The sequence below is a fragment of the Thamnophis elegans genome, chromosome 15 (assembly GCF_009769535.1).
Source record: "Thamnophis elegans isolate rThaEle1 chromosome 15, rThaEle1.pri, whole genome shotgun sequence".
Lineage (NCBI taxonomy): Eukaryota > Metazoa > Chordata > Lepidosauria > Squamata > Colubridae > Thamnophis > Thamnophis elegans.
In genome coordinates this window covers 33,970,295-33,995,967 of record NC_045555.1, presented here as the reverse complement: position 1 = coordinate 33,995,967, position 25,673 = coordinate 33,970,295, and positions in this window count along the sequence as shown.

Here is a 25,673-nt window from a genome sequence, read left to right as displayed (position 1 = left end):
TTTAAAATGTCAAACCACAGACTAGCTTTCTCACCTCTGAGTCAAAAGCGCAGAGCTAAATCCACATGTCAGAATGAAACTCGTGTTTCCTGCATGCTTCTCTGCCTAGCCAATAGAAATGATTTAGCACATTTCCATGTTAACTGTTTTGAGGAAGTTATAAGAACAGCTTCTCCCTAAGAACCTCAGATGTTAAATGCTTGCCTTGACTAGCTTTCTCTGAACCTTTGGTGCCAAATAAAACTTTTCCTTGATCCCAAAGTCTGAGTCCCTTAATTTTCTGCAACATTTATGGTGACCCAATGTGGGGCTTGGGGCAATATTTCGCTGAGGACAGCATGGACCGACTGGTGTCCAATTGAGGCTGTCTCGCCCAACCTTCAGGCACCACATTGGAACCAGATTGGGAACTTTAGTCCATTCAGCTGCAAAACTATTGGACCTTAGTTTTGTTAGGACTCAAACAAAAGTTAAGAACTTAGGGAAGGTCTATCACATTCAAAAGAAACAGGATGAAAATCCAGGGCAAATCCTAGAATGCATTTATCAAACCTTTAGGCAATATACGAATTAGATCCCAAGATTGAAGAAAATAAGAGAATGGTCAATATGATCTTCATTGGTCAGCCTGCAGATGACATTAGGGCAAAAAATACAGAAGACAGAGAGGGCCCCAGGAAAGGCATCTCTGAACTTGTGGAATTAGCATACAAAATATATATTAATTGTGCTCAAATTTCAGAGAAGAAGGAACTTCAAAAGGCAAGAGGAAACACATTTTTTCTTCGCCAAGGCTCTTAGACAAAAATAGTGGGATGCCAGAGGAACGGCTGGAAGAATTGTACGAGGAGGGATCGGTAGTTAGAATCCCAGAGGAAGAGCCCTCCAGTTGGCAAAAGGGAAGATGTTTAATGTCTACACAGATAGAAAATATGTATTTAGAGTTTTACATGCTCATGGGGCTATTTGGAAAGAAAGTGCCTGTCTCTATTGTGCACAAAACAACCCAAAGACAGGATGGAGTGGATCCCAAATTTTTCCCTGCTAGCCAAACCACTTTATGAATCTACAAAGTGGGGGTGAAAAAGAACCCTTTGTTTGGGAGTGGGAACAGAAACAAGTGTTTGAAACCTTGAACTAAAAATTGTCATAAGCTCCTGTTATGGGACTTCCCAACCTTGAGAAACCTTTTAATTTGTATGTGGACTCAAAGAATATACAGCCCCACTGCTCTTCTGATAGAGGAAGCTAGTAAATTGACTTTTGGACAACCAACCAATTTATAAGTATCAAACTCTCTTCCCTTATAATCCTCAAGTGACATTGAAACAGACAAATGCCCCAAATCTGGCCACCCTCTTGCCTAACTAGGGGCCTCATGGGTGAGTCAGATGGGGGGAGAATTAAACAAACAGATATAAGAAACCCAACAATATTGTATGTCCCTTAGCCCACCATGACTGAGCACCTCTAGTCATAATATTCAGGTGGGAGACAAGTATAGGTCAAACACTGGAAAGGAGAGAACTTGAAACCCAAGTGGAAGGGCCCGTGTACTGTGGTCATGTGTTCTCCACTTGCAGTAAGAGGGTTGGAATTGAAGTCTTGGATTCACTGGACTTGAGTTAATCCAGCTGCTGATGAGTATTGGGAGGCAGACCAGGATGAAGCCCGTCCTTTAGTGGTACGCTTGAAGAAACGCCCCTTATATCTGTCCTACCGGCAATGGGTAAACAACTAACGGGGCAGAAGAGGCCTTACTGGTAGTCACTTCTGGAAGCTGACCTTCAACATATGGCTGAAGATTTGGAGGAGGAAGACAAGTTATTATTTGTTAGGTGTAAAATGTATTAGGAAGACTGGGTACCTGTCAGGGAATGGAAAGTTGAGCATACATAGCCATAACTGCACTTTGCATTGCTTTAGTGAGTTTGCTCGCCCTTACTGTGATTTGCTGTATTGGATATTCATTCTTCTGGAATTGCCCCCTCCCGAGAGAGACAGGTGCCGTGCCAAAAATCATTGACTGTGACAGAGACCAGTATGAATCCCCTGGAGACAATTATGTTTGAGGAAACCTGGGAGTGGGCTCTCTATAGTACAATAGTAGTCCTAGGATTGTGGACATTGTATCTAACAAATAAGGTTTGGTTCTGTGGTACCCCCAAAACTGATATTGCCCTTCCACAAGTCATATCAGATCCCCACCTTCTTCCTGACATGATAGTTTCATAAGTAAGTGAGTTGAGGAAATTGTGACTGGAAAGGTTCCCTTTAAGAGACAACTATGAGCTTTTTGTGGCTCTAGTTGTTATTGGCAAAGGGCCTACTGAGTGATAACATCCTGAACAGTAGTTCCCAATGTTGTGAGAATTCCCAAGTGACTCCCTTTGTCCTTGAAGGAGGCTCCAGGGATGGTGGAAATCCCAAAGAACAGGACAGGATCTTGTCGCTGGGCATGGGAGGCCTGGAGTTGGTGGACAAAGAAGTATTGAGGCAGGCTCGCTCCCACCAACGATGCATTATTGATCGGTGGGGATGGTACCCTGGACCCAAGCCAACCCCAAATCCTAAAGATAAGAGTCTGGCAATTCCATTGAAGCGTGGGGTAGAACAAAGGGAGAATGGACCCCTGCAACAATTGAGAAAAGGAAACTATATGTTAAAAATATTGGAATTGGGTCAAAGCCTTATTAATCAGTCAGACCCTGACCTAGGCCAGAAATGCTGGCTGTGCTTATCTGCTGCCCCTTCATCCTACAATGCTGTTCCAGTAGAGCCAGACCTTTGAGTAAAGACCAGGGCCACGGTGGTCCTTGGGAAGGGTGGTAGATGGAGAACCATCTATTAAGAGCCGAGGTGGCGCAGTGGTTAGAGTGCAGTACTGCAGCCACTTCAGCTGACTGTTATCTGCAGTTCAGCGGTTCAAATCTCACCGGCTCAAGGTTGACTTAGCCTTCCATCCTTCTGAGGTGGGTAAAATGAGGACCCAGACTGTGGAGGCAATATGCTGACTCTGTAAACCGCTTAGAGAGGGCTGAAAGCCCTATGAAGCAATATATAAGTCTAACTGCTAACTGCTAGCTAACCAAAGCGGCAGAAGCCAAGTTACAAGGTGACTTTTACAATGCATTCAAAAGGCTGGGGATGAGCTGCCTCCCCATTGTTGGCCCTATAGCCATTGGTGTGGACGTCCCAGGGTTGGCCTCCTTGTGTGTCAAATGATATCAGGAACCTGGCATTCCTGTAGGGTCACTGGCAGAAGAACAATGTCCATCAGAAGTATACCTTAGCCCTAGAGAGACACTTATGGATGTAAAACTAACCCACAGTATTTCTCCTTATGCCCACAACCTCTTCCAACAGAAGGTCACCTTCTTGCTTCCGCCACCTTTCACCGTTACCAGATGGGGAGGGAAAGTGATAACAGAAAACTGCCCAAGGCTATTTCAGCCACCCCAATTCCCAATCTGGCTCGCCATGCAATCCTCATCAGGATTATGTGTTCTATTCCCCCCTGGAAACACCAGTTCCCATTATCTCTGTGAAGGTCCAGTTCTCAGGGATAAGTAAAAGGACCTTGAGCAAGAAACTCCATTACAACCGCTTACTGGCATATTCATGGCAGGGACCTTGGGGGTTTGGATTAATGAAAAGAGCCTCCTGGCCCATGCCTTTTCCATAAACATAGGCGTGTGTGTAGGAGAAAATGGAGTCTTCTTCTTATGTGGGAAAAATGCATATTTATGCTTACCTAGCAATTGGACTGGAACATGCACCCTTGGGGCTGGAGAAGGTGCCTTGAAAGAATGAGGTCTGAGAAACACCCTATATGCATTACTTATCTCTTTCTTCTCATTGCTATGTATCATTATCCTGAACTGATTATATTACATGCTTGCATTATTTAATATGTACTGCGGAAATATTAATCTTGTCTTATACAATGCCAAGTGTAAAGACAAGACTCAATAAGAGGCAAGACTCAATTGTAGCTAAAAATAGAGTGTTGAAGTGGGGAATAAGGCAGGACAGAAAGTGTGATTTGGACATAAGAGTGAAATGATAGAGTTGGATTGGATGATCTCCTGGGGTCCCTTCTACCATGCTATTGTAAAGTGAAAGATGTTTTTCTAGTCTTGTAGAAGAACAGGAAGTTTAAAATGTCAAACCACAGACTAGCTTTCTCACCTCCGAGTCAAAAGCGCAGAGCTAAAACCACATAAGTCAGAATGAAACTAGTGCGTCCTGCATGCTTCTCTACCTAGCAATAAGGAGCCTAGCCAATAGAAATGATTTAGCACATTTTCGTGTTAACTGTTTTGAGGAAGTTATAAGAACATGCTTCTCTCTAAGAACCTCATTCAGATGTTAAATGCTTGCCTTGTCTAGCTTTCTCTGAACCTTTGGCGCCAAATAAAACTTTTCCTTGATCCCGAAGTCTGAGTTCTTTAATTTTCTGCAACAAAATAGTTGGTAGAATGTCTTCTCCAGGGAATGCATTGCTTGCATTTCATTTTATGATTAATCTCAACATGAACATAAAGGGGTGAAATATTGACAGTTTTGCTAATATGGAGAAAAGCAACTCTTGGATTCCATGGAGAAGACATGACTGCATCTATTGCTCACCCACAACCACCCACCACTCACTCTATCAGATGGAGAAAAACACACACAAACCTGTGGGACTTTGTAGGTGCCTCCTAATGTTGACATCTGGATGGAGATCTCCCTGTCAGCTGCATCAAGAAGAGCCAGAAGGTTCTCCTTCCTTCCACAGCTGTAGTTGGGAACATTGGCTTCTCCAGTGGAGAGAATGTCCAGCAAGGCATCTGAAGTGTGGAAAGTGCTCCAATAGTTGGCATGGAGGTTGTAGCTCAGTGTGAGATTGTGCAGGAGCTGGGAATTCTTGTTGACCACTTGAATGGAGAAAATGAACCTTAAGCCGTTTAAAAAACCATCAACATCCCTATTGTAAAAAAAAGTATTATTATAATCAACAGTAGCAACAAATACTTCTTTTAATATATAATCCTCCAGAATCCTACTGAGCCATAAGCCAACATTGATCTGAAACCAAAGATCGGTTACACAAATATGGAAATTGGCTGAGGGATGACACTTACAATTAGTTCAACCACTATTTTAAATAAAATTTATTATTTAAGTGAGAAATTATGGATTGAACCGAGAGAGGAAAATAGTCTGCAGCCCTTTCAGCTTTTTTTCAGACCCCTTTTTGAGTCTCTTTCACAAAATCGGACAAAAGAGAGAAGCCATGAAAATAAAAATCATTCAGGAAATTAGATACATTTCCTCAATATAGGAATAAATGAAAAAATAAAAACAGAAAAGAAGAATGTTAGAATGGAGGGAGTGCAACTCCATCACCCTAAATGACTTACGAATCATCAAAAACAAACTGAAGAGATGGAGCCACGTTGAAAAGCAACTTGATATGCGATATTTTATCTCCGGTGACAACTGCACCAATGAGATGGTCTCCTGGGCTGTAAAAACTCAGTGGTCGTTTTCCATCCTGGTGCTCCAAACTCTGTGGGCATTTCATTCTCAGCTTCCCAGAGACTGGATGGGACCAAAGCAGCATCAGAAGCAGAAGCAGGATGTCCATAATTCATGGTGTGAATCAATCAATCCCTTTTCTGTTTCTAAAGAAGAATGTGAAGAATTCAAAGGACTCTCACTAGGTGGAATATGATCCAGTTGCTTTCCTGATTCAAACACAGAGAAACATTCAGCTTCATCTGGAAAGGAGAGAGACATACATTCAAGAGCACAGACTCTGCCTGTCCCAAAACTCCATATTTCTCTGCTCAAAGCTGAAACTTTTTATCATAATTCTCCCTCTCAGGAGGGATCCCTGGATAATTCAACTCTTTCTTGGACTCAAAGGTTGTTGGGCATTTCTCTTGGGAGGGAAATGAAAGGGAAATAATCCCTGTGTGGCTCATAATAACAGGAGCAGAGATGGAATTAAATCCATCATCTTGAATTGAGAGGTTTGGGGTCTCCATGCTTGAAAGTCACCCCAGAGAGAATAAATGGCACATGTGGCTGAAGCTAACTAGAAATGTGACATTTGTTGGCATTGTGGTTAGAGAGAAAACCCTGGGGGACAGTTAATGCCGGAGCATGCCACATATCTGAAGTAGCTGCCTGCTGAGTCCACACCAACATTTGCTTTGTTTTGAAAGTCAGTACTCAAGGGCACCCCTACAAAAGGGCTGATGCAATAGTGTGGCCAGACTACAAATATAAAATGAACTGGAATGAAAAAGTAGTTATGAGAACTTTGCCCAGTTGAAAAAAAATACACCCACAAATAAACACACAGAGAGGGAGAAATCAGAGGAAACCAAGTGAAAAGGGATGGAGAAATCAAGGCTGCCTCTCACCTCAAGGGAGGAATGAAGGGTGGGGAAGAAAGGGGAGCTCAGGAGCCTCGTGTTGCAAATGGAAAACCCCCTCCAAGTTCCATCTTCTGAGCCCTGGGAAGGGGGGGGGAGCCCAAGGCCCATGTTCCACTGTCACCTATTTCCATGCATAAGGCACTCGGGAAAGCAAAGCCCAGACCCATAGAAAAGGCCCAAGATGGCTAGGAAGTAGGAGGGGATCTGGGGCACCTCCCCCAGATTCCTTGGAAGAGACTATCCTGGTTTATGGGTCCCCAGGCTGAATTTTTTTTGGGGGGGGACGCAGCCCCTGAGGTTTCTCCAGCTTTGCTTGTGTTAGATTGGGTAAAGGAAGGCACACAAAGGCTCCAGTAACAACAGTTGTTTATTGCAAGTCAGGTAAACATCCGGCTGAAGAATGCTCGGGCAGCATCCCCTTTTAAAGGGATCTGTCAGACCTCTTGCCCAATGGGATTGAGCCTCTGTTCCCTCCGGAACAGAGGACCTTGGTGGAAACCTCTGTCGGGGGGGGGGTGGAGAATATCTAACACCCCTCCCTTCTAAGATGGAATAATCTCACTGGTGACGTAGTCACATAGGTAGGCGGGCCTTTGCGTAGCTCTATTTGACCTGTGCAGTTCAGTATTGGTGTTTCCTTTGGATGAGTCAGATGGACCTGTGTGCTCTGCAGCTCTGCCTGATGGAAGCTCCTGGAACTTTTCAGAAGCTGTGGCTGGAGCTTCTGAGGTTAACTCTCTTGGAGCTCGCTGAGGGCCTGCATCAAAGTCAGATAAGTCTTCCAATATTCTCGGGCTTGAGTTGGACCTGGAATGATTGTTATTTTGTTTTGTTCGGTTTTAACTAGTTCATGCAGGAGTTTCTGTTGGTTGTCTAAGCATGGAGTTGGACATGCGGCTACTGAGTTGGTCTATGTGCCTTCTCCAATTTCTACTGTCCTCAAGTTCTATTGTATATGATTGAGGACTGGTGATTACAACTACAGTGGCAGGAATCCACAGCGTTCCCCCAGTGTAGTTGTGGGTGTATACACCATCTCCAATGGTAAATGATCTAACCTTGCTGGTGGAGTCGTGTGTGTGTGTGTTGAAGTGGAATAATTTGGGTGTAGCTGGTCTAAGTGCGACCTTAGGCGGCGGCCCATGAGGAGTTCAGATGGGCTTCTCCCAGTGGTAGCACTGGGTGTGATGTGTTGAATCAGTAAATAGTGATCAATTCGTGTTTGCCAATCACCTGGGCCCATCCTATTGAGGGCCTCTTTTGTGGATCTTACCATTCTCCCCACCTGACCATTGGAGGCTGGATGGAATGGCACGACCAGGGCATGCCTGATTCCCTGAGATGCTAGGAAGGTCTCGAATGGCATAGCTGTGAATTGGGGGCCTTTGTCAGAGACTAAGATATCAGGCAGGCCGTGCATGAGAAAAGACTCCGTAGTACCTTGATGACTGATTCCGCTGTAGGGGAATTCATCAGGACTACTTCTAACCATTTTGAGTTAGTGTTCACAACTATGAAGAACGTTTGGCCATGAACTGGTCCAGCAAAGTCAATGTGTTCTCTGGACCATGGTGCTTGTGCTCCCACTCCTTAGAGGGCGCTTTCGGGGAGCTGGTCTGGACTCCTGATAGGGTGTGCATGTGGCTACCCATTCTTCGATCTACCTGTCCATGTTAGGCCACCAAAAATAACTCCTTGCTAGACACTTCATCCTGACTATCCCAGGATGCCCTACATGTAATGCTTCTAGTACTGCAATGCACAGTTGGTTGGGAATGACTACTCTGCCCCCCCCACAGCAAACACCCGTTAATGACTGACAATTCAGCACGTTTGGCAAAATACATTTTGAAATCAGCCCCAACAGGCCCTTTAGGCCACCCCCTCCACATCCAGTTCAAAATTTGCTTTATTATGGGGTCCTTTGCAGAGTGGCATGCAACATCACTAGATGAGACAGGTCCAGTTTCCAGGTAGTCAATGAGGAGGACCATCTTGGGGGTGGGGTCAGCAAGGACTTCTGGCAATGGGCATTGGCTCAATGCATCTGCATGCCCTAAAGTGGAGCCAGACGGTGAATGAGGTGATAGGAATAGGCTGCTAAAAAAATTGTCCACCTGGTCATTTGGGAGGATAATGATACCGGGGTGGGGTGATTCCAGCCAGTAACCCCAACAATGGTTTGTGGTCTGTAACCAGTTCAAAATCCTGGCCATAGAGATATTTGTGGAATCTCTTTACTTAGGCCACTGCAGCCAAAGCCTCATGTCCAATTGGCTGTAGTTCTGCTCCACGGCGAACAATGTCCTGGAGTAAAATGCAATGGGGGCTTTGGTTCTGTTGGGCATGCGGTGGCTGAGGACAGCGCTGACACCAAATGGGGAGGTGTCACAGGTCAACACCAAAGGCAGGGTCTGGCTATATTGCACTAGGAAAGAATCCATTGACGAGTCGTTTTACTGCGGCGAATGTGGCAGCCTCGGTTTTGCCCCAGCACCATTTCACATTCTTGGCTAGAAGGCGATGTAGCGGCTCAGCAACAGTGGCTTTCTGTTTGAGAAAGATGCTGTAGAAATTAAGGAGCCCGAGAAATGCTTACAGTTTGGTCTGATTGCAAGGTGTGGGGGCATCCTTAATAGCTCTGATTTTTTGTGAGGTTGGGTGGATTCCAGACCCATCGATCATGTACCCTAGGAATTCAACCTTCAGTACATTAATTTGGCATTTTTCTTTTTCTTTTTTGAGGCAGAGACCCTTGTTTCTAATTCTGGCCAAAACTGTTCATACGTGTTTTAAAAGTTGTGCCTCATTTGCAGCCGATACCAAGATGTTGTCGAAATAGGGGATGACTCCTGGAATCCCCTGCAAAAGTCATTCCATGATGCTTTGGAACAGTCCAGGGTGATACTAACACCAAATTGCAGGCAGTGGCATTTAAACACACCCCTGTGCATCACAATGGTTTGGGCCTCCGCAGTAGCACCATCTACTGGCAATTGTTGGTATGCTTGCGCCATATCCAATTTTGCAAAGATTTTTCCTCAGCCGAGCGAATGCAATAGGTACTGTACAATGGGTACAGGGTAGGCACTTTGTTGTATCTCTTTATTAATTGTGCATTTATAGTCCGAGCAGATGCAAACAGACACGTCAAGCTTGACAGTTGTCACAATTGGCGTCTCCCAGCATGCATGATCAACTGGTTCTAAGATGCCCTGGCTCACAAGCTTATCAATTTCTTTGTCAATTTTTGGACAGAGAGCGAAAGGTACTCTCCTGGGTTTTAGCCTAATTGCGGCTATTGTGGGGTCTAAACTAAAGGAAATTGGGGTTCCTTTGTACTTACCCAGACTGGTGCCGAAGACGTCCTCAAACTCCTTAAAGATGGCTTCAGCGGCGTCCTCCCCCACGGAGTTGACTCCTATCATTTCCATCCCCAAAGCTTGGAACCAATCAAGCCCCAGTAGGCTCTGAAGGTTTCCGCTGACCACTGTCATAGGGAGGTTTTTGCAGAATTGTTTGTAGTTCACCCGGAAGGTGCCTTGGACCACAATGGGGACCAGGTTCGCCTGTAGTCAACCAGGCAACTACTACCACATGTGGTGCAGTGGTGGGTTTCTCCTGGGCCAGTCATACCGGTAGTAGCCGGGAGCAGCTGACAGTGTACCAGCATGGTGGCTTGTTTGAGGTTCGTATGAGATGAATGAATGTCCCACTTTTATGATTATATTGTTGTAAATTTTTGTGTTTTTTAACTATTACGTGGGGACTGTTTGGGGGAGTGTATGAGTATGTGTGATTCGGAGGACCTGCCGGGAGTTGCGGGGGCTATAGGGGTGGTTGAGGGGACCAGAGACACGGGAGAGGGTCGGGGTATTGCGGTCATAACAGGGAGGGGCAGATACGGCGGGGACTTCAGGGCAGGCCATTACCGGGGAAGGAGGGTTCGCTACATCACAGAGATCCCTCCTTCCGGCCCTGGGAGTCCCACTCCGAGACCAGATGGCGTAAGTAGTCAGGACCCTGGTCTCAGGCTGTTGTCGCTAAATGCCAGGTCTGTCGTCCATAAAGCTCCTCTCGTCCGGGACTTAATTTTAGACGAGAGGGCAGACCTGGCATGTATTACTGAAACCTGGCTGGGCCCAGAGGGAGGAGTCCCCCTTGTAGAGCTGTGCCCAGAAGGATTTCAGGTGCTGCATCAGCCGAGAGCCCAGGGAAGGGGTGGGGGTGTGGCCGCCGTCATCCGGGAGTCGTTAGTTCCTCGTAGGGTCCCTGCTCCGGAGATTGTCGGGTGTGAGTCTTTGCTGTTAAAGTTGGACCTCAAGGGTCAAGTGGGGTTGCTGCTAACGTACCTGCCTCCCAACAGCGTTGCAGCAGCCCTCCCCTCGCTCCTCGAGTCGGTAGCCGAGCTGGCAGTTGAGTTCCCTAGGCTGAGGGTCCTGGGGGACTTTAACTTGCCATCGCTCGGTGAAAACTCTGATGGGGCGCAGGAGTTCATGGCTTCCATGACAGCCATGGGCTTGACCCAAGTAATTCGAGGCCCAACCCATTCAGCGGGACACATGCTTGACCTTGTATTTCTCTCGGAGCAGTGGATTTACGATCTTGGTCTGAGGGGGAGCGACATCATACCCCTGTCGTGGTCAGACCACTGCCTACTGAGGCTCGACTTCCGGAGGCCAAACCCTCACTGTAGGGAGGAGGAACCGACCAGGTGGTTCCGCCCCAGGCGCCTTATGGAGCCATCAAGGTTCCAGACAGAGCTTGGGGTTATTCCTGACACTTTCGCCCACAGTCCGGTGGAGACTCTGGCTGCTGCGTGGCACTTGGCAGCGTCAGAGGCCCTCGACCGGATTGCGCCACTGCGGCTCCTCCGAGGCGGCAGATCCCGGAGACCCCCTTGGTTTACTGAGGAGCTCCGGGAGATGAAGCGCCGGAGGAGATGCCTAGAGCACCGTTGGAGGTCCGATAAGTCCGAATCGAACCGAGCAATGGTAACCACCTGCACCAGGGAATATACTAGGGCACTTAGGTCAGCAAAAAGATCACACATAGCCACCCTGGTTGCATCCGCTGAGTCCCGCCCAGCCGCCCTGTTCAGGATAACCCGCTCCCTGTTGAACAAAAGGGAGACGGGGGAACCCCTGCAGGGCAGAGCTGAAGAATATGCCCAATTCTTAGCGGACAAAATTGCTCGGTTTCGGTCGGACTTGGACTCCACACCTGCAGTTCCAGCCGAGGCACAGGGGGATCAAGTAGAACAGCTCTGGGTTGAGTTTCAGGACGTTACCCCCGGGGATGTGGACAAGGCCATGAGAGCTGTAAGTTCCTCCACCTGTGCTCTGGATCCGTGTCCCTCATGGCTGGTTGTTAACTGCAGTGAGGTGACACGAGGCTGGATCCAGGCGGTTGTAACCGCCTCCCTTCGGGAGGGGAACTTCCCCGCCGCACTGAAAGCGGCGGTGGTGAGACCCCTCCTGAAGAAACCATCCTTGGATCCAGCTGTCCTCAATAGTTATCGCCCGGTCTCCAACCTTCCCTTCTTGGGGAAGGTTGTTGAGAAGGTGGTGGCCTTCCAGCTCCAACGGTCCTTGGAGGAAGCAAACTATCTAGACCCCTTCCAGTCAGGCTTCAGACCCGGTTACAGCACAGAAACCGCGTTGGTCGCATTGATGGATGATCTTTGGAGAGCCAGAGATGAAGGACATCCCTCCATCCTGGTCCTCCTTGACCTCTCAGCGGCTTTCGATACCATCGACCATGGTATCCTTCTGCGACGACTGCGGGAGGTGGGAGTGGGAGGCACCGTGCTACGGTGGTTCTCCTCCTACCTCTCGGACAGGTCGCAGTCGGTGTTAGTGGGAGGGGAGAGATCGTCCCCAAGGCCCCTAAATTATGGGGTGCCGCAGGGTTCGGTCTTATCCCCCCTACTATTCAACATCTACATGAAACCGCTGGGAGAGATCATCCGCAGGCACGGGATTAGATACCATCAATATGCGGACGATACTCAACTGTATCTGTCCGCCCCGTGCCAAATCAATGAAGCGGTTGACGTGATGGGCCGGGGTCTTGAGGCCGTTATGGACTGGATGAGGGTTAACAAGCTTGTGCTCAACCCAGAAAAGACCGAGTGGCTGTTGTGTTTTCCTCCCAAAGATTTGGCAAATATTCCAACACTCAGGCTGGGGGGTCAAATTCTACACCCCTCAGAGAGGGTGCGCAACTTGGGAGTCCTCCTGGATCCACAGCTGTCATTCGACCACCATTTAACGGCTGTGACCAGGGGGGCATTCGCCCAGGTACGCCTGGTGCGCCAGTTGCGACCCTACCTGGACCGGGAGGCCCTCACAACAGTCACTCGGGCCCTTGTGATCTCTAGGCTGGAATACTGCAATGTGCTCTACATGGGGCTGCCCTTGAGGAGCATCCGGCGACTTCAGCTAGTGCAGAACGCAGCCGCGCGAGTGATTGCGGGTGTCCCCCGATTCACCCGCATAACACCTATCCTCCGCGAGCTGCGCTGGCTACCTGTCGATCTCCGGATGCGCTTCAAGGTGCTATTAATCACCCATAAAGCCCTACATGGCAGTGGATCTGGATACTTGAGAGACCGCCTTCTGCCAATTACCTCCCTACGACCTATAAGATCCCATAGACTAGGCCTCCTCCGCATTCCATCGGCCAGCCAGTGTCGGCTGGCAACTACAAGGAGGAGGGCCTTCTCAGCAGTAGCCCCGACCCTTTGGAACGAGCTCCCCGTGGAGATTCGTACCCTCTCCACCATCCAGGCCTTCCGCATAGCCTTGAAGAACTGGCTCGCCCGTCAGGCCTGGGGATAAGAATTGCTACCCCGCCCGAATGATGAATGAATGTTGCTTACTATTTTTATTATATGTTGTTGTCTTAATATTGTATTCCCCTCTCCCTGGTTTTCTGTGAGCCGCCCTGAGTCCCCTCAGGGAAAAGGGCGGCCTACAAATGCTAATAAACCACTAAACCACTAAACCACTACCTGCCCGCACATGTGCTATACTGTTTTTAAAGCAACCAGCCAATAGTGGACGTGCGCACTGTGTGCTGCGCCTGTGTGAGCCCCAATGAAAGGAAAGAAAGGAAAGAAATCTTGAAATAAATTAAGTGAAGGAGTCAGTTTGATGAGAGGAGTGGGCTAGAGGATCCAGGATGGAAAACAGAAGGAGGGGAGATGATGGATTGAGAGGGAGCTGAGTGATCCACTTGATCCTTTAACCTTAGAGAAAGTTCCTCTCTGCAACAAACCACTGCAGCCTTCATAGTTCTTGGATAGGACACCAGTTAAACATTCCCTTCCCTTCCATTTGCTTTTTCCTCCTTCTTTCCCTCCTTCCCATTTTGATGGTTGATAAGATTTTTTTTTAATTTTTTATTGAAGGTTATAAAAAAAGGCAAGATTTACAAAATACAAAAAAAAGAAATAGAACTCATTACATATTAACAGCGCAAATGGCAAAAATTCATACATATGTATACATAGTTCATCTCACCTTGCCTAATATAAAACTAGGTTATTAATTCTATGCAGATATTCATAACGGATTTTTCCTATCAGATCATCCAAGTTTTTTCAACACTGTAGTCTATTGATATTACTTGTAGGTGAATTCTCACCTCTAATACATTTCTTATCTCATTTGTTACTTAGTCTTTGTATATTGTATATTTAGATTGTTACTTAAGTTATTTTTAGTTAATAAAATATCTCATTTATATATCTTAATTCTCATTGTCTTTCTTATCAAACCATTTGTATAATTTCTCCCAGACTTTGTAGAAGTCTGTGTCTTCTTTTTCGTTAATCAGCATTGTCAATCTATTCATTTCTGCTATTTCTAAAATTTTATTCATAACCATTGTACTAGAGGGGGCATTTTCTTTCTTCCAGTACTGCGCATATGCGATTCTTGCCGCCGTCAAGATATGGATGAGTAGGGACTTCCTGGGCAGGACCTTGCTGATGGTGGTAGCTTAATTGAGCTGCCCCCGGGTTTCTGGTCGTGTTATCTGCCTAGATACCTGGTAGATACCTCATTCTTCAGGCAAAGAAGAGCGAGAGAGAGATCCAGCTGGTAAGAGCTTTTCCTTTGAAGTTTGCAGCTTTTTTTTTGCTGCGAATAAAAGGGGGGGCCAGCCGAGGCTGAATCATATCTCCGTGCCGGAAATCCCTAGCTGTTTATTACGGCGCAAAGCAAGGCACCTCCACTTAGGACAATATTTGAACTATTTATCTGAAATTAATACAAGCAGAGTCCGTACCTGAGAACCTTATCTGCTTTTTTAAAAAAATCCTAGCTTCATTTTTTACAAGAGCTTCCTTCGTGCACTTGGTTTTTTTTTCTTAAAAAATAAGCTCCTAAAATGGCGATTGTGCATTCTCTGTAACAATGCCACATTCCTAATTCTTTGGCAAAGAACAGTGATAAAAAAGATCAAAGGAATAGCCAGCCAGCAGTTTCTTACTAATTAGTTTCACTTCTCTGAAGAGCTTACAAGACTTTTTTCTTATCAACTTTAAAAGTTTAAAAAGACTCTGCTAATATAGAGACATTCCAAACAGAGGTGAATATGCTGAACTGTTTTGTTACAGTGCTAATCTTTTGAAACCTTCTGCAAACTTTCTGCAAAAAGGGAGGAAAAGTTGGCTAGCAGTATCTTATTAATTAGTTTCACTTCTCTGAAGAGTTTACAAGACTTTCCTCTTATTAACTTTGCTAATATATATATTTGATATAGAGAAGTCCAAAATGGTGCTGAATATGCCGAGCTGCTTTGTTACAATGCCCTTTTCTGAAACGTTTTGAAAAACCCCTAAGAACAAATAAAAGGGTGACTTAATACTTTTTTTCTTGTAAGCTGCACAGCGGGCCAGTAGAGTTTGATTGATTGCTTGAAGAAAAGATATAATGGCATCAAAACTAAATCCTGGGCCGAAACTTCCTCCTAGGAGCACATCCCCCATACCTGGCACAAAGTTGCAGCTTCCACCCTCTATGCCCCCTACTGGAGATTTGCTAACAAAAGAACTTTTTTGGGAAACTTTTAGAGAATTTAGAGAGCAGAATTTAGAAACTTTCAGAGAATTCAGAGAGGAGATAAAGAACGAGATGAAAGAGTTTAAGGCGGACTTATATGATAAGCTTGATACTAGGATTGCCAAAATAAATGATGATATGCTGGAACTTGTATCTGTATTGACAGAACATGTTTCTGTAATGAAAGATAATCTAGAGGTTCTTAATGAAGCTAACACCAATTTGACATCCAAAACTGAAGTGGTGCAACAAAAAGTTGAAAACGCTGAAAAACAAATTATTATGATACAGTACAGACAGATGGAGCTTGCATTAAGAGTCAGGGGGCTGCGCGAAGGCAAACAGGAGAACTTGAAGCAGATTTTTTCAGAGGCATTTGACCATCTGGTGGGAAGACCGGGGTCCAACTTTGACTGGCAGATCGATAAAATTTATCACGTTAATTCTTGGGCGGCAAAACAGAAGCAACTCCCCCGAGATGTAGTTATATACTTTGCCACAAGAGAGTTCAGAAACATGATACTACAAGAGTCCTATAACACCAGGCTTCAAATTGGCGGACAGGATTTGATTGTCTTGAAAGAAATACCACCTCAAATGCTAAGAGCCAGGAGAGATTATGCTTTTCTAGTGGAAGAACTCAGAAACCGTCAGATACAGTATAGATGGGATGTGCCATTTGGTATTATAATTACATTGGACAAGCAAAGATATCGTCTCAACTCTGTATGGAAAGTTCGAGATTTCTATCACAAGATTCTGAAGGTGGGACACCCTGAATCATCTGGATCTGGAAAAGACCACAAGAAGGACAAGATAGACAGCAAACCACACAACTACCAGACAAAACGCACCATTTTCTCCTCCCGGAAGGGCAAGGGGTCATGGAACAAAGACCTAGCCGTATGACTACCAGACGAATGGAAAAACAAGCTACAATGCAACAACCTCAACAATCACCCGCCATTGATCAAGGAGTTACAGCAACAAGCTCAGAAGCCATGGGAGGAGCTAGGCCAAAGGTTAAACAGGCCATGCAGGAGGCTCTAAAAAAGCTTCAGGCAACCAAAAATGACAACTAAGATTTTGACATGGAATGTCAATGGAACATTTTTCTTCTCCACAGAAGAAAAAGAAAATATTTCACTATCTCAAACAGTTCAAGAATGATATAATTTGTCTGCAAGAAACTCATATCAAATCAACTGATCAAAAATATTTGTTTAACCCCAAACTTGGTCAACATTTTGTGACCTCTGCTACGGAAAAGAAAAATGGTATAGTTGTATACTTAAGAAAAGACATTAAGGCTGAACTAATTGAAGCAGATCCCTTTGGAAGATATATCGTGCTAGACCTAATCTTAGAAGGGAAAAAGACATTACTTTTGGGAATTTATGCTCCTAATCAACAGCAAGACAGATTCTATAGAAATCTTCATGCTAAATTAGTACAGTGGGACTTTAAGTCTTGTATACTATTGGGTGACTGGAATGGCGTGATTGACACTAAAAGAGATAAGAAGACCTCTTGCCCAAATACTAAAATCCGAGCTAAGTTACCCAAACCTTTTTTTGACATGATGGACGACTTCGAATTGAGAGATGTTTGGCGAGAAAGAAACGCAGAGGAATATGACTTCACCTTTTTTTATGATAGACATCAATCCCTTTCAAGGATTGATTTTATACTAATCACTAATGATTTACTTTCTAGGGTGAAGAAGACAAAGATTGTGGCGAGGGTCCTTTCGGATCATAACCCAGTTTGGATGGAATTGGGAAGGGTAGTGCAGGCAAGAAGGTCTTGGAGGCTGAATGAAAACTTATTCAGATATGAAAAGTATATTAATGATTGTAAAAAATTATTATCTGAATACTTTGTTCTGAATATGAATAAGGGTACATCTATGGAATTTGTATGGGATGCAAGCAAAGAGTACTGATGAATATAAACAAAATACATAGACATAAACAAGGGAAAAACGAAAAGAATTGGAAGAGGAAATTAAAGGAAAAGAGTTGGAGTTAACATTGAATCCAGGCGATACAAAGGCTAAGGAAGCAATCACCATATTAAAATCCCAATTTGATAGGTTGATCTCTGACCAGGTAGCCACTAGTTTATTATATGCAAAACACAACACTTTTTGTAACGCAAATAAACCGGGCAGATGGTTAGCTTATCAGATTAGGAAAAAAAGGAAAATTTGAAATGTAACCAAATTGAGTTATAGAGGGAAGGAGGTGTTTCAACAGGAGGAGATTCAAAAGGCATTTCGGGAATTTTTTACAGAATTGTACAAAGGGGACAAAATTAAGGGTTTAGACATAGACAAATACTTAGATAAAGAGAAAATACCCTTAGTTAGAGAAGAGTACAGGCAAAAGTTGAACCAACCAATAACCTCAGGGGAAATCTTGCAGGTAATCAAACAACTAAAGTTAGGGAAAGCGCCAGGCACAGATGGCTTGACAGCGGTTTACTATAAAAACTTACAGTTAGAAATGGTAGAAGCTCTTAGAGAACTATTTAATAAAATTCAAATGGAAGGTAAAGTGCCCCCATCTTGGAAGACAGCGTTTATTTCGTTGATACCCAAAGAAGATCAAGATATTACCCAACCAAAAAATTATAGACCTATCTCATTACTTAATGTAGATTATAAAATTTTTACTAAAATACTAGCAAATAGGTTAATGGTGGTTATTCAACAATTGATACATATCGACCAAACAGGTTTTATACAGGGGAGAGAGATGAAGAGTAATGTTAGACTAATCATTAATGCATTAGAATATTTGGGAAAGAACATCCAAATCCCTGCTGCGTTCATATTTTTTGGATGCTGAGAAGGCCTTTGATCGAGTTAATTGGCAATTTCTGTTGAAGATATTGCAAAAAATGCAGATAGGAGATAGCTTTTTACGGTCAATTAAAGCAATATACCAACAGCAAACAGCTCAAATCATAGTCAACGGAAGTTTAACAGACTCTTTTCAAATTGGAAAAGGTACAAGACAGGGCTGTCCTTTGTCCCCACTATTGTTCATTATAACTTTGGAAGTACTATTGAATAAAATACGGGGCTTGGATGGTCTAAAAGGGATCAAGATTAGGCAGCAAGAATACAGAGTCCGCGCTTTTGCAGATGATTTGGTCATAATATTGGAACAACTGCAGGAATCTAGTATGGTTTTAATGAACACGATTAATCAGTATGGTCAAGTGTCTGGTTTTAAAATAAATTGAGGAAAAACCAAAATATTAGCTATAAATATGAATACTAAACAAAAGGAAGAACTAGGAGGGATGCTAGGAGTTAAAAAAGTCAAATATCTTGGGGTCAATATTTTAGCCTCAAATGGGAAACTATATAAGCATAATTATGAACCACTTTGGCGGAGTATACAGATAGAGATGAAAAAATGGGAGAAATTGCACTGATCTTTGCTGGGTAGGATAGCGGCAGTGAAAATGAACATTTTACCAAAAATTTTATTTCTTTTTCAAATGCTACCTATACTTAAAAAAGATGCGAATCTTTTAGAATGGCAGAAGGGTATCAACAAATTTGTATGGGCTGGAAAGAAGCCGAGGGTAAAGATGAAAATAATGCAAGATGTACGCGAGAGAGGAGGCTTGAAATTACCTAACCTAAAATTATATTATGATGCAGTGGCGCTATCCGCAATTAGTGATTGGACTCATTTAACCAATGATAGAATACTGAATATCGAGGGACATGATCTGGTATATGGTTGGCATGCTTACTTGTTATTCAACAAAAAAATGGATAAGAATTTTAAAAGTCATATCTTAAGAAATGCCTTATTGCGGGTCTGGAAAAAATATCAACATAAACTAAATGATAAGTTACCCATGTGGGCAATTCCTAGACATGCAATTGAAAATATGAATATAGAACAAAAACACGATAGAACCACTTAGAGACAACTTCTCACTTTGGAAAGGGGGGTTCTACAACTAAAATCTTTAGAGGTATTGAAAGAGGAGAAGGTAGTTCAAACATGGTTCCAGTATGGCCAATTACAGGCCAGGTGGAAAATAGACCAAAAAACTGGTTTTATCCAAGTTGAGGATAATTTGTTTAAACAAATAAGAGATCAAAGCTTAATGCATATAAAGAGGATATATAATGTACTAATACAGATGGATTCGGAAACGGAATTGGTTAAAGATTGTATGATAAAGTGGGCTCAGAATATTGAAGAACCAATAATGTTGGACACGTGGGCAAGAATATGGGTAAGAAATGTGAAATTTACACAAGCACAAAACCTGAGAGAAAATTTTTATAAGATGTTTTATAGATGGCATTTAGATCCTAAAAAGCTGGCTTCTATGTATCCAAATGTACAGCCTAAATGTTGGAGATGTGGTTCTCTCGATGCTACATATTTTCATATATGGTGGACTTGTCAAAAGGTTAAGGCATTTTGGATAAAAATGTGGTGGATCATGCAAAATATCTTTAAAAGAAGGATAAAATTTACTCCTCAGTTATTTTTACTAGGTATATGTACTGACTTTACAGCGGTAGAGACCAACTTGGTTCTGCACCTAATAACGGCAGCAAGACTGTTGGTGGTGCAATACTGGAAGAAGGAAGACTTGCCTACAACTCAAGAATGGACATTGAAAGTCACAAACCTAGCCGAGATGGCTAAAATATTGGCATATCTTAAAGACCACTCAAATGAGAGATATAAACGAGACTGGAAAAAATGGATTGACTATACACAAATCAAATACAGGACTAAGAAATTCCAGATAGCCTATGCTTAAGATTAGGAATAATTTAAACTGCTTAAAGTTTGTGCAACAGCAAGAAGCTGAGTTCAACACAGAGATGTTATTGACTTTCTTTTTTTAAAATTTCCTTTGTCTTAATATATTTTAGACTGTGTTTGTTAAAAAGCTACACCGTGTACGGGCTCTGGGAAGTCGGGAGGGGGGAAGGGAGGTGGGGTCTTAGGGGAGAGGGGGGGAGGGGGATATATAGTATGTGCTAGATTTTAAAGTAACACGATTGCACTTGTATACTGTTGCTCTTTAATTCCAGTGTAAAAATAGGACAAGCTGAATATATTAATAGATAGTAGGAATACACCGAAGGGAGGAGTAGAGGGAAAGAAGAAAGAGGGGTAGAGAGGGTGGGAGAGAGGATTGGAGGGAGGGTGAGAAGGAAGGGAGGGAGTCTATTGGGAGAGACGTGTGGTAGAGGGGGAGGGGAAGTAGGGTAGAGGAGAATGATGGTGGGAAGATGGAAAGTTGGAGGGGGGCGAAAGAAAGGGTGTATGGAGGGTCGAAGAGGTACATTGGGTTTCTATTTTGGGGGGTATTATTGACAAGAGGAATGGCTGTGTTTATTGTTTAATGTTATATAGCCCCGGTTCTTTACAGTATATGTGTGACTGTACGAAAATGAAAATGGAAAATAAAACTATCTATGCAAGATATGGATGAGTAAATATTGATTAGTTTTAATTATTTTTGGATCTTTTATCCCTAATAGAAACATTTCTGGATTGAGGTTTAATTTAGTTGACATAATTTCATTTAGCCACCTTAGTATTCACTTCCAATATGTCTTAGCCACCAGACACGTCCACTACATGTGGTAGTATGTGCCCAGTGTTATTTTGCATTTCCAGCATTTGGCCGATGATTTTGTGGAAATTTTTGCCAGTCTTGTCGGAGAGAGATGCCAGCGGTAAAACATTTTATATACATTTTCTTTGTAGGCCGTCGACATCGTTAATTTCACGTTCCACTCCCATACCCTTTCCCAATCATCTAACTTAATTGTGTGGCCAATATTCTGGGCCCAGGTTACCATAACTTCTTTCACTCTTTCTGTTTCCATTTTTCGAATTAGCAAACAGTCATATATTTTCGAGATTAATTTCTCGTCTGGTCCTATTAAAATTTTATCCAATTCCTGGTCCCTGTCCTGAAAGCCAAATTGTGCTAGATCTGATTTATACTTATTTTGTATTTGAAAGTATGGCCACCAATCAATATTTATTCCCATTTCAGCCAAGTTTTCCCTGGAGTTTAATCTATTTTGGTTGTCTAAAAATTGTTTATAAACAACATTTTTGTCGAAGTTTATCAGATTTGGGTATATCAGGGCTTTCGTCGGGGATATCCATTTGGATAGTTGGATATAGAATTTCCTTCTAATTTCAAGCCAATCATTTATCAGTACCCCTCTTAGATGATGTCTTTTAAAGTAGTTGTGGACTTTGTTTCCCTCACACCATAAATAATTGTGCCACCCCCATTGCAAGTCGTAATATAGTTAGGATTCTTTTATTGGTTAATATTACCCACTCCTTTATCCACATTGTTGTTACTGCTTGGTGGTATGTCTTCCATTCTGGTAGACCCATTCCATCTTATGTTCTTTTATCTTGGAGATATTTATATTTAATTCTAGGCTTTTTGCCGTTCCACACAAAGTTTCGTACCATTTTATCCAAGTCATTATAAAATTTTTCTCCTAATTTAACCGGTGCTGTTTGAAATAAATAAAGTATTTTTGGCAAGACATTCATCTTAATTACTGAGATTCTTCCTATCAACGATATTTGTAACTTCGACCAATTTTTTAAATCTTTTTGAATGTTTCGTAATAATTTATTATAGTTATCTTCTTTTATAGAAGAACATTTCACAGATAGCCAAATCCCTAAGCATTTGACCTTTTTGGTTACCTTAATTTCCATTGCTTTTTCTAGTTCTTCTATCTGTTTTTTGGGAAAGTTTTTTATAATCATTTTTGTTTTTTCCTTATTTATTTTTAGTCCGGCCACACGCCCAAAGTCCTCAATGTCTTTCATTAATTTCGGTCCTGAGGTTAGAGGGTCTTCAACAATAAAGACCATGTCGTCCGCGAAGGCCTGTGTTTTATATTGTTCTTTTTTTATGGTCAAACCCCTAACTTCCTGATTTAATCTTATCTGGTTTAGGAGTACCTCTAACGACATAATAAATAATAATGGGGAAAGCGGACAACCTTGTCTGACACCCTTTCCGATTCGTACCCTCTCTGTTAATTCTCCATTAATTATAATATTTGCCAATTGCTGTGAGTATATGGTTTCTATAATCTTAATAAATTTGTCGCCGAATTTCATCATTTTTAGTTGTGTGATTAAAAAATTCCAGTCTAAATCATCGAATGCTTTCTGCACATCGACAAAAATTAACGCTAATTGTTTCCCAGATCTTGTTTCATAAAATTCCAGAGTATTAATTATTATTCTTGTGTTATTCTGAATGTGTCTCTTAGGGAGAAAACCGTTTTGATCCGAATGAATGTTTTGATTTAATATTATTTTTAATCTTTCCGCCAAAACTGATATAAAAATTTTGTAATCCGCGTTTAGCAAGGATATAGGTCTGTAGTTTTGAATTTTACTGTTATCCACCTCTTCTTTTCATTAAGGTAATGAAAGCTTCCCCCCAGGATTTTGGGACCTTACCTTTTTGTAGTACCTCATTAAATAATTCTAATAGTTTGTCTTCTAAAGTGTTTTGGAATTTTTTATAGATTTCCGACGGAAGCCCATCCGGACCGGGTGTTTTATTGTTTTTTTGTTTTTGGATGGCCTTTTTCAATTCCTCTTGTGTAATTTCCTTATCAAGCATCTCTCTCATCTCCTCCGACAAGGCTGGAAGTTTCTATTCTATTAAGTATTTTCTAATGTCTTGTTCACTAATTTCATCCAGTTCATATAGTTTCTTGTAGTAATTCTGTACGATCTTTTTCTTTTCCCCTATTTCTTGTTTCAAATTCCCCTCCTCGTCCCTTAGTTGTTTAATAGTTTTTTCTTTTGCATTGTCTTTTCTTTTTTGTGAGCCAACCATCTCCCAGTTTTATTTGCATGTTCAAAGTAGTTCTGCTTCATTCTCTTAATGTTTCGGGCTACTTCTTCTTGAGATATCAGATTTATTTGATGTTTAATTAAATCTCCTTTTTCCCTGTATTTGATATTGTCTGGCTCTTTCTGAATCAACAGTTCTATCTCTCTCAATTCTTTGTTCAATGTGTTGAGTTTTCCCCTATGCATTTTGTTTCTTCTTGCTATATAAGCTATTGATGTTCCCCTCACGACTGCCTTCATCGTATCACAGACGTTTTGTGTTGATGTCTGCTTGTCAGGGCCCACTCCACTCCATAATTAGGAAAGAAGACTAAGAGACTTCATGGGTTGGAAATCCAAAGTACTTTTACTAATTATAAATGGTAAGCGGGCAGTAGTGAAGCAAGATCTGAATAATATGGCGCGAAAGCAATTGATATATAGGCAAACCCGTTCCCCCCCCTTAGGATCAAAGCTCCAGTCCAATCATAAGTCCTTCAAATGTCAGGTGTGAGATAACTTCAAAAAGACAGGCCGAAGATGGAATGTGTAGGCCGTTGATGCAGGCGGGAAACACGTACGCATGCGTAATTCCCAACGACTGGTACATCCTAGAACATTCCTCCAGCACATCAATTAAATCCCTCCCACATACACGCCCCCCCCTCCCCGTTTCATGGCAGCTGAAGCAACAGCAAAGCAGAAGCTGACATCCGGCCGTCCCCCGGAAAAAGGCTGTCAGGCCTGGAAGAAAACACAAACAAAACAGACAAATAACAAAACAAATGAAAAAGGGAGGGGAGAGAAGTCAAGGCTTGTCGGGATAAGAAGCATAAAATTTCTGGAGTAAGCGGGGCGCACGAACGTGGGACTTATCAACCCATTCAGTGTGGGAGGGGGGAAAATGTTTCCAAGCCACAAGGTATTGGATGCGATTACGGTGCCGACGGGAATCAAGAATGTCACGAATTTCAAAATGATGTTCCCCATCCACAAGTAACGGAGCAGGCGGAGGGTCATCTGCGGGCCTTAGGTTGGACACCCGAACTGGTTTGATGAGGTTAATGTGGAACACTGGGTGGATACGGTTGAGATGCTTGGGCAATTGCAAACGAACAGAAACAGGATTGATAACTTTCACAATTGGGAAAGGGCCAACATACTTGGGACCCAATTTCTTCGATTTTTGTGTAGTATGCAAGAATTTTGTAGACAAATACACTAAATCCCCAACGTGGTACTCATAGGGCTGAGAGCGTTTCTTATCAGCCTGCTTCTTATGAGCCTTATGGGCAGCGTCCAAGGTGGAAAGAGTCAGGGGCCAAAGGCGACTGAGACGCTCACTCCAGTCTGCAACGGAAGGAACCTGAGGCTGGGCCGTAGGCAGTTCGGGAATAGAAACAAAATCCTGGCCGTAAACGACCCGGAAAGGGGTGAAGCCCGTACTGGAGTGAACCGAATTGTTATAGGCCACTTCAGCATGCGGTAACAAGTCAACCCAATCGTCCTGTTGATAATTGATAAAACAACGTAAATATTGTTCAAGGACGGAATTAGTACGTTCACAGCCGCCATTAGTCTGAGGATGGTAGGCGGAGCTAAGGCCTTGGGCGGAACCAATGCGTGCGAGGAACTCCTTCCAAAATTTAGATGTGAATTGGACTCCACGATCGGAGATAATACGGTCGGGAACCCCATGTAACCGGTAGATGTGGGAAAGAAATAATTTAGCCAACGCCTTGGCGGAAGGAATTTTGTGGCAAGGCACGAAATGAACTTGCTTGGAAAACAAATCAGTGACCACCCAGATGACGGTGTGCCCCTGGCTCTCGGGGAGGTCAACAATAAAGTCCATAGAAATCTCCTTCCAAGGTGCAACCGGGCGTGCGACAGACTGTAGAAGTCCCTGCGGTTTCCCCGGCGGCTTTTTGGCAGCAGCGCAAACTGGGCAACTGGCCACATAAAGTTCAATGTCCTTTTTTAAAGAAGGCCACCAGAATTGTCTCTTTACAAGGTGCAAAGTCTTTACGAATCCAAAATGACCCGCCATCCTGGAGTCATGAGCGCAACGAAGGACGACAAGTCGTAGGGAAGCGGGGACGTATAATTTAGCACCTATCCACGGTAGATCGTCTCTCATGGTGCACTCGTCCCGATGGGCCAGGAACCAGTCGTCTTGAGGAAGAGCCGCTTTGAGGTCAGAAAGTAGATCGTGAGGCACTACCTCCTGAGCTTTGGTCTGCTGACGTGTGAGTACCGGAGCTGCCAAGAGC